Raw genomic sequence first — 13,633 nt, forward strand, 5'->3', positions numbered from 1 at the left:
CTACCGACACACAGGCTCCTCCTCACTCTTCTTGCCCTAAAGTCTTACCTGTTGCTATCCAAAACATTCACTTTAATATCAGCTCCAAGACTGATTCGTCATTAACCACCATCTACACCTCTTCTCTGATAAACTCAGCAATTTAGTAATTATTCCAAACTGACAAAAAGACTTGCACCACCCTGAATGTCATTGCAAACTGAGAAAAATTGGTAGGAAGATTAGAGAGACAACTAGCTCTGTGTGTTTTTAATATGCGTTTCCATGTTTTGGGAGAAGACACTCCTGAGCACAGAATTTTAAAGTAAAATAAAAGGGTGAGTTTCATCTAAAGTAAGTTTTCTACAGTGTAACAGAAGGTTGAAAACATAATGATTTAACTTAATTTAGTATAATTGCAAAAGGAAGGCGATGCTTAATTCTAATCATCCGGATGAAAGTAAGTGCCAGCACTATGTCAGGAGAAGTTTACAGTGCCAAAAACGTAGAACAAATTCATCCCTCTTCTTGGGAGGAAGGAGTGAACCTGCTGTCTTCCACTGCTAGGATAATACCACTGATTTTGAGTGAGTAATAGCAGATTTACATCACCGTGCCTGAGATCAGAATATGTCATGTCATAAAGCTTCAACGTGTTTCAGGAGTGAAGACACTTCTTCTTCAGGGACTATAAGATAAAGCACACGTTTTAGAGCTTTATTCAGGCAGGTTTTGTTCAGGCTGAGTTTCAAAGAACCTGAATGACAAAGTGCTAGAAGGTGACTTTCTATCAAAAAGCACACTGTTATCTCTTACTCTCATATAATAATATGCCACGAAGCAGCATGGATTATGGACCATTTCTCTCACACTGTTTCCTCTCTGCCTTTTCTCATGTGTAGGGATGTTGGATAGAGGCCACAAAGATTGGGCCTCTCCATCTTCACCCTCCCACTCTCTCCTCCCTTGACAGCCGTGGTTCAACCAGATGCTGCAAACCTGCAGAAGACTTTTTGCCACAGCAAGCACCCTAGCATCGACCCCTCCCCAAAACAGCCCTGATGGAAAGGAGTCTGGTATAACACACCACCCCAGGGTCTCTTCTGGAGAGAGGAAATCATGGTTTTGTGTGACATGGATGTTTGAGAGCAAGAGCAGAATGGCATGAGCACCATGAGCGGGAAGCAGTGCCTGGGGTGGAAGGGAAGGACCCCACTGTCCTGAAAGCCTCTCCCACTTAGGAAGGAAACTTTAACACTGGTTTAACTCTCCTTATGCAGAGCAAAGACACAATCCAGCTAACAATTACTTTTATTTTCCTTTTAAAGACATTTTTCTCCCTACCCCTCAGCTCCCATAAGGTGAAACTATCCATTTCTGTTAAGGTAGCATGGTGGCATCTGGGTGTCAGCTTTCTGGCATTTGAGTTAAACAGTAACCATGAAGAAGTGCTTGTGAGAGATACTAACTGTTCTTGATGTCAAGCCTTCCCACAATGGGGAACTGCTTTTAAATAATTTCTCTGAAGAATAAAATAGTTTCATGATAATTGTTTTATTTCCATGGAGAAGTGAAGGAAAAGCTGTAGGGCTTATATTCTTTACCATGACAGCTTGGATGTGCATGAGGATTCCTTTTTCTGCTTTCACTCATTTTAATTTTTCTTTCTCAGTTCTCTTAATTATTTTTTTTTTCTCTCCCTGTTTCTCTATAAATTCTTGGATTTCCTTCTTGGAGCTTTACTCCAAGCTCTCTTCTCTCAGCTCCTCTCTGTGCTCTGTCTTCCTCCGTGCCGCTCACTCACAGCTTGTTAAATGTGATCTCTCCCATTGACCTCTTTGGTGCAGCAATGGTCGGTCACAACTCTTCGTAGACAACGGCCAATTCTCTTTTTCAGTGTGAAGGGTTCAAGCCAAGACTCAAGGATAGCCATTTTCAGAGAGGGTCAGTAATTCTAAGGAAAAACAGAAGCTGTCTCTTAGAGACAACTGTACTGCACTCAAAGACAAAAAAGCATTTGTTCATCAGTCTCCCCTCGTATCTTTGGGGAAGGGTGGGAGAACCCTAACAAGCATGAGCAAATAGGCAAACCAAAATCATATGCACACTGATAAGATGAACTGGCATTTGAAAGCTGTGTCTGCAAAAATGAGGGATAAATGTTCCTCTAAGAGAGAAAAGGTGATTTGCAGGAGCACTACTATGATCCCAGAAGAGGAGGCACGTTCTAAGTCAAATATTTTAAAAGATTTTTTTGACAACAACTTCCAAAAAAAGGTTTTCTTCTGATTAATTTTTTCCTTTTTTTTGGATTATAGTACTTTGTCTTTGCTGGGCATGACTCCTATGCACAAAAATGTGTTTATCACAAATGAAACACTTTTTCAGATTTATGTGCTGAGATAGCCAAAGCTCAAAGCTTTTGACTTTTAAAGTTTTAAGTATTTCTAATAATGACAGGAAGGTCTGATGTGCTTGAAGATATGAGGCTCACCACCAAAGCAGCAGTAAGCTCAGGTGGAGGCATAACAAACCAATTTTCCTCCATGACTGGGTCACCTTGTACTGAAGTGCAGAGGTCTGGTTACATACGCACCAGTGAGCATGTATCCATAGCACCAAAGCTGGAAATGACATTTCTTCTGCATTGTGTGGCCACGTAACACCAATTCATGCTTTAAAAGAAGAATGTCACATCACTCGGAAAACATCATAGTATCTTGGCAACTTATATTGGAAACTGGAAGGTATAAAAGGGAAGTATTACTCTATCCTGGTGCTTCTACTTTTCCCAAAGTATCCACTACCGGTCATTGTTAAAAGCAGGATGCTGGGCCAAATACCCTGTTGTTGCTCCAGCTGGGGAAGAAAATTTCGTATCAAACATTTAAGATATGTTTGCAGTAATTCTTGCATTTTCTGTTCAGGTGGAGTCTTGGGCTGTCTAATGACATATTCTTATCACAGTGGATAATCCAAATATACTAAGCTTTATACACAGAAGTGGTTATCAAACACAGAGAACAATAAAAAATAACTTGTGTTGGGATCTAAGAATGTGTCCTCCACCTTCAAGAGCTACCACACTTAAGCTGGTGGGTCTGGTGCACCAACATTTCTAGCTGTAATCACTCACAGCCTCATACACTTGATGTGAGCAGAGACAAACTGAGAACCTCGGTACTTCTTAAAAGCCACTGCCAGTCCCAGAAGAGAGCATGCGGGCACATGGGAAGAAGAAATGAACAGGACAAGAAAATGTTCAAGAGCTGATCACTATGCACTGTGCCCCTGACAAGGACTGTCTGCACATTATCTCCTAGCAACAAAAACTTTCTTTGTTTTTAGGGAAGCTACAGGCAACGCAGCATCTTATGCTGTGGACTGTTGTGGCTATAACCAAGAGTCATGGCAAAGGAAGCACACTAGTATCAATTACTGTAATGCTGAACTAGCAGATTACACCAAAGCACCTCAATCTTCTTGTGCCGTCTCTCCTTTTATTTCTTTCTTTCCTGCTTGTTATCACAACGATGCCATGGAGAGGTGTTTTTTGAACATTCTTCGAAACACAAGAGAGAGAATACATTCTTTATCCTAATGGAATACTGCGTGAGATACCCACCATATCTCACTTCCTCTGAATAACTTCAGGAGAGAACAGAGAGAGATAAAACCAGGCTACATTTTTTTAGTCAGAAAGTAGTGAAACTCACAGAAGGTAATGCGTGGATGAGGCCACAAAAGTACGAGCTGCAGGAGTTAGAAACCCAACTTTTTCTTCTCCTGTGCTACTGAGTCATTGTGGGAACTTGGCCCAGGCACGTAAAGACCAATCTGCCTACAAATTCAAGAGCAATAAGCAATTAAGGCAACTTTTTAGGAAGGGCTGTGAGATCCTGACTGTCTCTACAGACATGACTTAAAGTTACCTCTGTATAAAAATCATCATGTATTTTCTGTGTCTCAGCCTCCCAGTTTATTTTCACACTTACAAAGAAGTGAACCCCTATGACTTTTTAGCAAAAGGAACTACACAAATGTAAAATAATATTTGTGGAAGTCAACTGTCAGCACTGCAAATTTAACTCCCTTACATATCAGTAACAAGGTATTTTTATACAGGTTCCACCATATAAGGGGCTGAGAGCATTAACTACTGTAAATTAACAGTATCATTTTTTTTTGGTATGAAAACAGCAGCAAACATGCTTTTGCAGTTTTGAATCCCGAGCAGAGCGCATATTTCACACAGTAATAGGCAGTAACTTCCACGGACGGGGAACATAATTACAGTGTCCTAGCTCCCAATGGCTGAAGGTTGTAAAGGATAATATATAGCACCAGCTGAATCTGCAGAAGAAAAAAACCACAATACAGAGCTCCCTATCGGCACACTCCTTTTTCAGAAGGGCTTTCCAATAGGTATACAGGCAGGTGATTTAGGATAGTTAGGTCACTGAAGCTGGTCTGACAACAGTATTTGATGGCTGCGATGACAGAAAGGGAGGTGATGGGAACAGACTATCCCCTCAGTTATTCCAGGTTTTAAAATCCAGCAATACAACAGCTAGGAAAATTTTGAGTTACCCCTTCCTTTTGTGCAGCACAGTCTTACTGCTGTCTAAGGGATAGCTACCACCCATCCCATAAAGATTTCTGGATTTCTGGGGTGCAGGACTATAAAAGCAAATAATGCAAAGATACCCGCACTTCCACAAACTTCTCACTTCTGTTTCCCAGAACGTTCTTCTATTGCTTCTTCAGAACAAGAAACACCAAGACAAGAGTGTCATCTTCTGTCATTCAGGAGCTGCACAGCTCTGAAGACAGAGGCTCAAGTGCTTCCAGTTGCTCCAGTCACAGACAGTGGACAATTATGAACTGACCAAGCTCCTTTGTTCAGCCTTCTGCAAACCTCCTCAGATGTTCTAGATTTGCAGAGTACTCCAGAAAACTGGTGTCACATTTAAGCTTTGCTTTTAGATGCACTTGATCCCAACCATGTAATGGGGAACCTTAACTAGAGAGAAAGGCACTGTTTCTCACTCCTCTTTAGGTTATGTGTTAGATTACAGCATTGCTAAAATACAAAATGCTGGATTGTATCTGACTGCATAGCATTACAGGCTGATGCCAAGTTACCTTTTGGAGTTCCTGTCAAAAAGCTGACTATGAAGGTGAAAAATCCTTGGACAAAAGGGAACTCTGCCCTGAAGGTCCTGTCCCTGAAGAGGTTCTGCTCACCATTTCACTACGATCACTGTCACCTTCTGGACTCATCATGGATTCTGTCGTCATGGTTCACAGAGACGGGTACAATCCAAGAACTTTGGCCAACCTCATGAGCATTCCTGAAGATTTAAGCCAGGACCTTGGGAGCGGAGTCAGACAGAAAGCATGTCCAGCACAGGAGTGCCATAGCTCTGTGCTCCCGTCGGTGCAGGTTTCCTCAGCAGATGACCAAGTCAGGAGTGAAGCAATCCATATCCAATTAGTATGCTTGACTCAATCCAGACCCCCAAAGTTCCTAAATCTTTACTAACTTCCAGCAACCTTTACTTTCTATTATCTAGGACAGGCTTTTATAACTTATGTCATCCCTGTCATCAGAAAAGCACTCTAGCTGCAATAATTTTTCAGACTGTACATCACTGCAATTTATTTATTTGACTGGAAAGGAAAGGATAACTGAGAAAGAGAGCTTTTATTGTGATGTGCTCTCCATTGCAATGCTTCTCACATCCATGCCCATTTGTATTCCATCACTTATTGGCTATGAGACTGTCAACGGCGATTGTCATGGCTGCAAAGACTTAACTCCTAATACCTTCAGATTAAAGAATTTTTCCCAGGCCCCTTTTTTTTTTTTTTTGATTGTTTGTTTGTTTCAAATTTTTATAAGGCATAACAGTTAGAGTGTTTAGAGGTTCAGTGATCACTCCCTGTCAATCCTACTTGCTTGTTTTCTTTGCCAGGAAGGTGCTAAAACATATTTAACCTGAGCCCCTCTGCAAGATCAGTTTTCTTTTCTCTACTAAATGTTCTTGTCTCATCTCTAGAGTGAAACTTATCACCAATTTAATCAGAGGCAGAGCTGAGCCCTAAAACCCAGTCTCCTTTAGAACTGTTCATATGATATAGGTATTCAGGACACAGATTCAGATGATCAAAACGTCCTGAGAAAGCAGCTCTCACTGCTTCCTTCAGCAGTTTTAACCATGGGAATGTTGGCCAAGTTCTTTACGGTAGATTTCACTAACGTTGGAATGAAAAACAATTTCCTTTCTGTAGTAGGGAGACTAATGAGATCAAGACTATCTCATTCTGTAGGCATCTTGATATGCACCTCTGTACAACCTACTTCCCCAGCATCAAATTCTGACGTCGCCTGGACCAAAGAAATGTCAAGTAGCAGGAAGTATTTCTCACTGTCCCAGAACATGGAGCTGGGGCAGGAGGGGAAAGTCATAGATGGTTGGCAAGGTCAAATCAAAGAAGATTGACATAAATAAAAAAGTTTGTGGAGGGTAAGGGAAAAATGATGAGAGAAGAAAAACAAAGAAATTAGAAGGGTGACAGGGAAAATGTCTTGCATCTTTCCAGATTAGAGCGGCTTTCTTTCTTCAGCTGAAAAAGTAAACCTAACCTTCCATGCTCAGAGAAAGAGCAAATCCAGACAGCACAGTTTTCAGCTAACCCTACTGCCGATGTTTCATTTTCTAAAAAATAATGGGCAGTCACTAACACACAGGTATGCTCTGTATATAAACACCAAAGGTCACCACAGAAATTCTTCTACTTTATCCTATGGTACAATGTAGTCAAGAAAACTGTCACAACAGTGACAAGAAATAGATCTGTGTCTGAAATTATTATCCAGTGCTAGAAATGAAGACACATGGATCTGGAATGTGATATATACTTGTGGAAGAAATGACAGAGGAACAGCTGGGATGTTCTTATTTAAAAAAAAAAAAAAAAAAGAAAAAAGTAAATTCTGCTGACCATACTCTTTTCTTGACTCTATGGGCTACAACCAGCTCTGTTATAGTGATATAATTTACAACAAACTTGATTTAAACTGGTTGCATTAGGGCAACTGGGAATACTATATGGTCTTTAATGTTCTTAAGCTTATTTTGCAGTGAGAGCATGATGGTTTCTGTACAGGCATTTGCTGCTGAAATGGGAAATAGGTGGGCTGTTTGCTGAGTCTGTCAGCTGGAACACTGACAATCGCTACTTGGACTGCTTCAATGTAAATATAATTTTCTCAGACTTCAATACTCTGGGTCTGGATCTTTTTAAATGTTAGTATACATTAATCTATTTAATTCTTGTTATTTTTATTTACATCACAACAAGAAGACAATCCTGACCTTTATGTTTAAACATAGGATGTATTTACACAGCTTGTAGAAAGTGATGGTGAGAAATTTTCAAAGCGCCACCATTTTATTTCTATCTTTGTTTTCCCCTCCTCCTCTACAGAGGTCCACTGTGTCAGTGCTGCACCCTGACAAAATATGTATTTGCCAGCAAAGTCCCTGGGCAGTTTTCATTTTGTAATGAGAATAAATATCAAAAGTCTTGCTTCAGTTCTTAAATCAGATTTTCACATTTTAAAGCCCACTTTAAACGGTATTGTACTTAATAATCACATAATCAATAGACAATGCTACTAGCTAGATGTGTGTGTTTCATTTGGGTTAAGTTTGCTCATTTAATTTCTTCTAGAAACTTTTCTGCCTGTGGTGAATCTTCAATCCAGTTTCTCTAAATGTGTCCACTTAAGTTCTGAAATCTAATTTGTTCATGTTCAGTATTAGACTCCCATTCTTTCTGATTATGTACATACACATCTGGAAATCAGCCTGATTTGGTTTAGCTTCTAAAACTGCAGCTGCATTCCCTTGTTTTATAACTACGGTCAATGTGAATTAGGCACCTGGAACCTTTCTGTCACTCAAAGCATTTTAACTCTATTTATCTCTCGTTGACATTGCTGCCTGTCTGATGGTTTGCAAGATGTTTGTTTTCTTTTTCACATTCCCACAGTGCAATTGTGTCACTTTCCATGAAGCAAAATGTTTACTACTGTCAAATTATCTACCTGTAGAAAAGCAGTAATGGGATCTGCATGCAGTATTGAAGTTCCATTTTTGCTCCTCTCCAGCAGTAGTGGAATCTTATACCATAATTCCAACCATTTAGGTCTACGAAAATCAATCTAAAAAGGCTGTAACAAGTCTGGCAAGTAACATTTGGGGTTCTCAAAAGTACTCCACACAACATGCTTTCTAAACACTGACTAAAATGTAATGCCTCTTGCAATGGGTAAATGGCATAATATTTATGCCATTTGTTTTCTGTAAGGGAAGCTTTTAAAGTCATTCTTTTCTTGCTGAAAATCCTATTTGTAATACAGAGGAACTATTACCTTAAATTGGAGAAAAAGTTCAGGACTCTAGTAAATACAGTGACTCTTTAAAAGCCTCTATAGGCACTATTAAGTAGTCACAAAAATAACACTGGCCACACTTTCTAGAGAGGGTCCATACTACTCACAACTTCTCACAGTCATCCTTCTGGCTCCTACTTGCCCTACTTTTGTGCTATGGAGCCACCTTATCTCAGGGAACATTTAAAGACGTGGTTTCCACCAGAGCGGGCATCCCTGCCACTCCACGAATCTCCTGGCACAGGTCACTACGGAGAAACATGGTCCCCTTCCTCACTCCCCTGCACTCTCCCCACACTTGCACAGACAGAGGCTTCTCCCACCCCGCGCTACAAGTTCTGCCGAGGAACCGTAAAGTCGAGCTGCGGTGTCAGACTCAACGGCCATTCCACGCGAGGCTCTTTCCAACAAGCACACTTGTAGTACAGTTAAAGGAGTGACTTCCTCCCTCCTCCTTCCCCACTAGGTCTTGTAGTATCTGAACATGAACTTCTCCCTTGGGTAAACAAACACTTGTACCGATAGCTACACTTCTGGACTGAAATTCCTCAGGATTTTCAGTTTTACCTGTTAGTTGCACTCACTACTGGCTGGCATTTCTTTTTTACCTGTATCGTGGGTGGCACATTATCTAAGACACATGTTTTTCAACCCACTTAACCTAATTCCAGCAGTACAGGCAGAAGCTGTTTCATTATCAGTATTTATACAACTTATTTGCAAAGAAAAATTTTTTCTCTTTTTGGGTGAGCAGTAGTACTGGCATGAGGTTCTGATTTCAGGTAAAAAAACCACTGCCCACTACAGCCCCTCAGCTAGTCAAACAGTCAAAGCAAGCAAAGCAAAACAAGCCAGTCAGACATTATCAGAGAGAATGGTGATTAAAACAAACAACAATACAGGAGAAAAATGCATGGCTATTCAGAAACTGTCTTTTGGGGACTGAAGAAGAGATATGGAGCCATTTTTCACGAGGTTCACGAGAAAATGTCAGCACACAGATGCTACTGTACTGTCAGATTGCATCTTAATTTGGCCAAAGGGGACCCAGGCAGTCACCCCTCACAGAGAAATTTTAAAGGCCCATTACAAATCTGATTTATTGGTTGCTAAGAATCTCCCTGCTATGGTCTGCAGATTTTGCATGACATGGAGCTGAAATCCAGCTACAGATAAATGTATGCTTCTCTGTATGATTTAAATCCATCTGAATTCAGTATTTCTTGGAGGTCAGTCAAGCCTTCCCCCTGTTTGCTCACTCCCTTTCCTCCTAATACCTTAAGGCAGTTTGCTTCAGAATGAAGCAGAGCATTAACCTGTACAAAATCACTAATTTGTACATAACTCTCTTGCTGCCATTAAAAAAAAAAAAAAAGGCAAATGCCTTTTGTTCTAAAAATGCAGGGAAAAATTTTCAGGAACAAAAGAAATGCATCTGCCCAGCAAGAGGAATGAGAAATTGCTGGGATTTGTTTTAGATGTTTAGGCATGCTTGTGTTAACAACAACCATTCAAACAGAAATGTTCATTTGCTTCTTTCAATATTGTTAAAAATCCTGTTGGCTTTTTCCTCAATTTAAAAAAGAAAATAAAAATAATCACATTCCTTGCCTTCAGTGAAAAACCAAAGATCTTAAGAGTGAAATGCCGTTGGAATTGCTGAAGAAACACCATTCAAACTTGCTCTACTTGGACTGCCCATTGTTAGGATTCAGACAATGTACAACAACAACCACAGCTCAACTTCTAGCCATGCCCGCATCACAAGAAATTCAAAGTCAACAGCTCTTTTTATTTCCATAAACATCATAATCAAAGCCTTCATTTGCAGTTTCCCCGGCAAAATCCTAACAGCTTCGGAACAATCATCTGACAATTTGTGAAAGGAGCATGCAGTTCGTCTGAAAGCATGGTGTTTCATACAGGAACTATTCTAAACAAAGACAACATCAAAAGCAACACAAGAATCGCGCAAAGCAAGTCCGACTCAGCCCAAGTTTGGATTCAACATCTGGCTGAACACAGCAGTGCCTCTAATTTTGATTTTGGTTTGTGGAATTAAACCCCATCTAATCTCTTTCCCTGACCCCATGTCAGGTCCCAGCTATACTGCTTACAAATCAAGAGAGAGAGAGGGGGGAAAAAAGGCAAGAAAGAGAGGCAGAGTCTTATCCCACCTTTCCATGGCTCTCAGCCCGTCTGTCTTCGCATGATCTGCAAACCACCTGTACTGATCCAGCCCATTCTGGGGGCAGAAAATATCTTCCCGGTAGAGGTAGTCTCAGCTGCGCTTTGATTTTTCGGCACGAATGTCTAGAATCTTCTGCTTAAGCCAGACACAGCAACACAAAACTGCAGCTGAGCTCTTTTGTTTTCCCTCCTCTCCGGGGCTGAAGCAGCGGCGCTCCCGGCGCTCCCGGCGCTCCCGCTCCCGCTCCCGTCCCCACCCCCGGCGGCCGCCGAGCGCTCGGCTCCGCCGCGTCCCCCCCGCCAGCCCCCGGCGGCCGCCACCGGCCCCAGCCCTGCCCAGCGCCTGCCGAGATCTTCCAGTAAAAGGGGCAGCTTTAGGTGGCGGTCAGGTGATCTTCCTGGTAAAAACAGCAAGGATGCTCGGGGATGGAGCGCATGAAGCCGTGGTGGGTTTCAAACTGGCCATTTACATCACAAAGCAGGGAGAAAAATATAGCTCTGAGGAGATCATTAGGCATTCTTCTGCTTTCCAGTTCTCCTCTAGCAATCCACAAAAGCAGGCACAGTGGAAAGCTATGTAATTAAACTTTTCAGTGGTAATAATCACACATAGTTTGTATACCATGACACTCCTAAATATTTAAAAGTAGGGTCTTATTCCTAAACAAATGTAATTATTTTTCATATTTTCATAGATGCTATGCTGGTTCTGTAAGTCCCTTTACAGCTCGCCAACTGTATTTTTTTTACAACACGATCTTTAAATATTTATGCTGAAGTCATATTTAGTATCTCAACAGCAAATGGACCATACCCAACTGAAAACAATTATTAGTTCTTTATTCACATTATTGCATTGTAATTCAAAATATCATTGACATAAGGGCCATTACATGTAAACCTGACTTTCAGAATTGTAGCTTATCCAATGGCCCCGTTCCCTGGGATTACCCTGATTAAAGCTACCATACTGTGCAGGGCTTTGGAGCTTAGACTCTAAAAGACTGAAAGAATGAAACTGTAGCCCCAGATTCTGTGAGAGTCCTAGTTATTGCCAAGTTTTCAGAAATACCCAAATATTTTTGCAAAAGTTAGATTTACTTGCAAACTATGTTGTAAGTAAAGATTATAAGAAACAAAGACTGTAAGTCTTAATAAAATACTGACTTTTTAACACCATTTTCTATCATATTTAATGAGACCAGAATTTCACCCAACATAAGAAACATTTGCAAAAATAGACACTAAGGGTAAAGTAGGTATTTAATTAGTATTTCTGAGAAACTTTAAATGCGTAGATGTAATATATCACCTATGCCAGAATAAATCTAAACCCACCCTCCTATGACCATATTCTTAAAAGACTCAGGTTAAAGTCAGAAATCTTACTCATCCGTCCATCATTCAGCACAGGCACTTCTAGTGCTTCCCAATATTTTCAACAATATCACAAATAACCATTTATCCATCTCATATTAACTGCAGATCTATTTACAGACCACATTTCAGTCCCTCTGGCACTATACACAGAATGCAAATTTCCACTTTTTGCTTTCCATGCTATCACTCTTATGATGTAGGGCAATTCTCTTGATAAGCACACAAAGGAGCAACCTGAATTTGTTTTAGGATATCAGAGAAAAAGAGCTATACAAGATATCATGGATTATCTGCACCATATTACTAGGCAATCTCTATGACATCCATACTACCAACTCTCTTTACCTTTCTCTAACTTTCAGAGATTCAGGGTTTTCAACTCTGACACATCCTTGTTAGTGATGCTAGTAGGAGTGCTTCATTCCTACCAGAGCCAAAGTTTCCACCATAGTCCATGAGCTTTTGGCAGAAGCCAATACTGACTCCAAGGGGCTGGTGAAATTCCTATAACTGTAATATATGAAGTTCTTTCAAACTAGGGTCTTCCTAGGGACCAAAAAAAAAAATCACTGGAGTTTTGCTTGTGCTATATTACATTTAATTATATGCTGAAAAAATTTCAGAAATGGGACTCTTGTCATGCCAAGGTAAGCACATCCTTGTAGAAAAATATTTAATGCCTTGTACACTTAACACTTGAACACCTTTATGATGATCCCAACAATGAAGACCATAGGAGCCAACAGAAGCCAGAAGAAACAGACTATTCCACCTCAATCATCTAAGTTTCTGGATTTAAGTGGAATTCTGCAGTTTTTTGGGACTCTCTATATCCACGTGTAGTTACTCTATTATTTTTTTCCCTTCATCCTCCTGACGCACAATAGTGAAAGATGGGTAATGATATATATTGGCTAGAATGGGTCAAATAGAAGAGAATCAGCTGAGAAAATAATCAGAAGAAGCTAGCAGGGACAGCCAAATGACATTTCTTACATTAATTACTTCAGAATTCATAACACAGAATTGCATACATACTGGTATTTTCTAATTTAGATATCAGCAACAGTTTTTTATTGCTATAAAGTCAATATAAAACTTGGTTTTACTAAAGATATAGGTCTAAACTATCATTGCTGAAAAGGCAAATAGACACCGTTATCCTGCCAACCACTTAGAGTAGTTACAATACCATGTAAATCATGGGGCTGCTTGACAAAATTTCCAACCTGAAGTCAACTACTAGCATGCAGTTGTGTCACTCTGTGCCTAGGACTCTCATTGAATGTGATGAGTTTCTTGATGAGCAAGATGGTTATATCTTATGCATACTTATTACAGCTCCCCAAAATGTTCAGTTTAGCAAAACAGAGTACACTACAGATTTTCAACAACAAAATGCTGTGGTCACCCATCTAGTGCTAAATATGGTTTATGACTCTCAGAAGACAGCCATTTAATTTCTAAGAAATAAAGCAATGATTTTAGACTTCCCATAAAGCCTCTTAAAAAACCTGGGCTTCCATACAAATTGACAGGAACACAACATCCTGAATTTACGTGTTGATGTAGTAAATAAGTACAGGCCTAATCCACTGGGAGAAATTGGATTATGATCTT

The 13,633-nt window shown here is 40.3% G+C and overlaps 1 protein-coding gene across 10 annotated transcripts in view; it reads right to left on the reverse strand.

Annotated features, from left to right (window-relative positions):
* Window positions 1-13,633, reverse strand: part of MAGI2 (membrane associated guanylate kinase, WW and PDZ domain containing 2) — a 763,796-nt gene that overhangs the window by 392,054 nt on the left and 358,109 nt on the right. Inside the window, exon 1 of one of the 10 annotated variants that reach the window (XM_074827890.1) lies at window positions 10,621-10,814. The exons of the other annotated variants lie outside the window; for them this stretch is intronic. The gene's annotated coding sequence lies outside the window, so the exon portion shown is untranslated. Of the gene's footprint in view, window positions 1-10,620; window positions 10,815-13,633 lie in introns of those variants that run through there. 10 annotated transcript variants of the gene reach the window in all.

Source organism: Strix aluco, chromosome 5 (assembly GCF_031877795.1).
Source record: "Strix aluco isolate bStrAlu1 chromosome 5, bStrAlu1.hap1, whole genome shotgun sequence".
Classification (NCBI taxonomy): domain Eukaryota; kingdom Metazoa; phylum Chordata; class Aves; order Strigiformes; family Strigidae; genus Strix; species Strix aluco.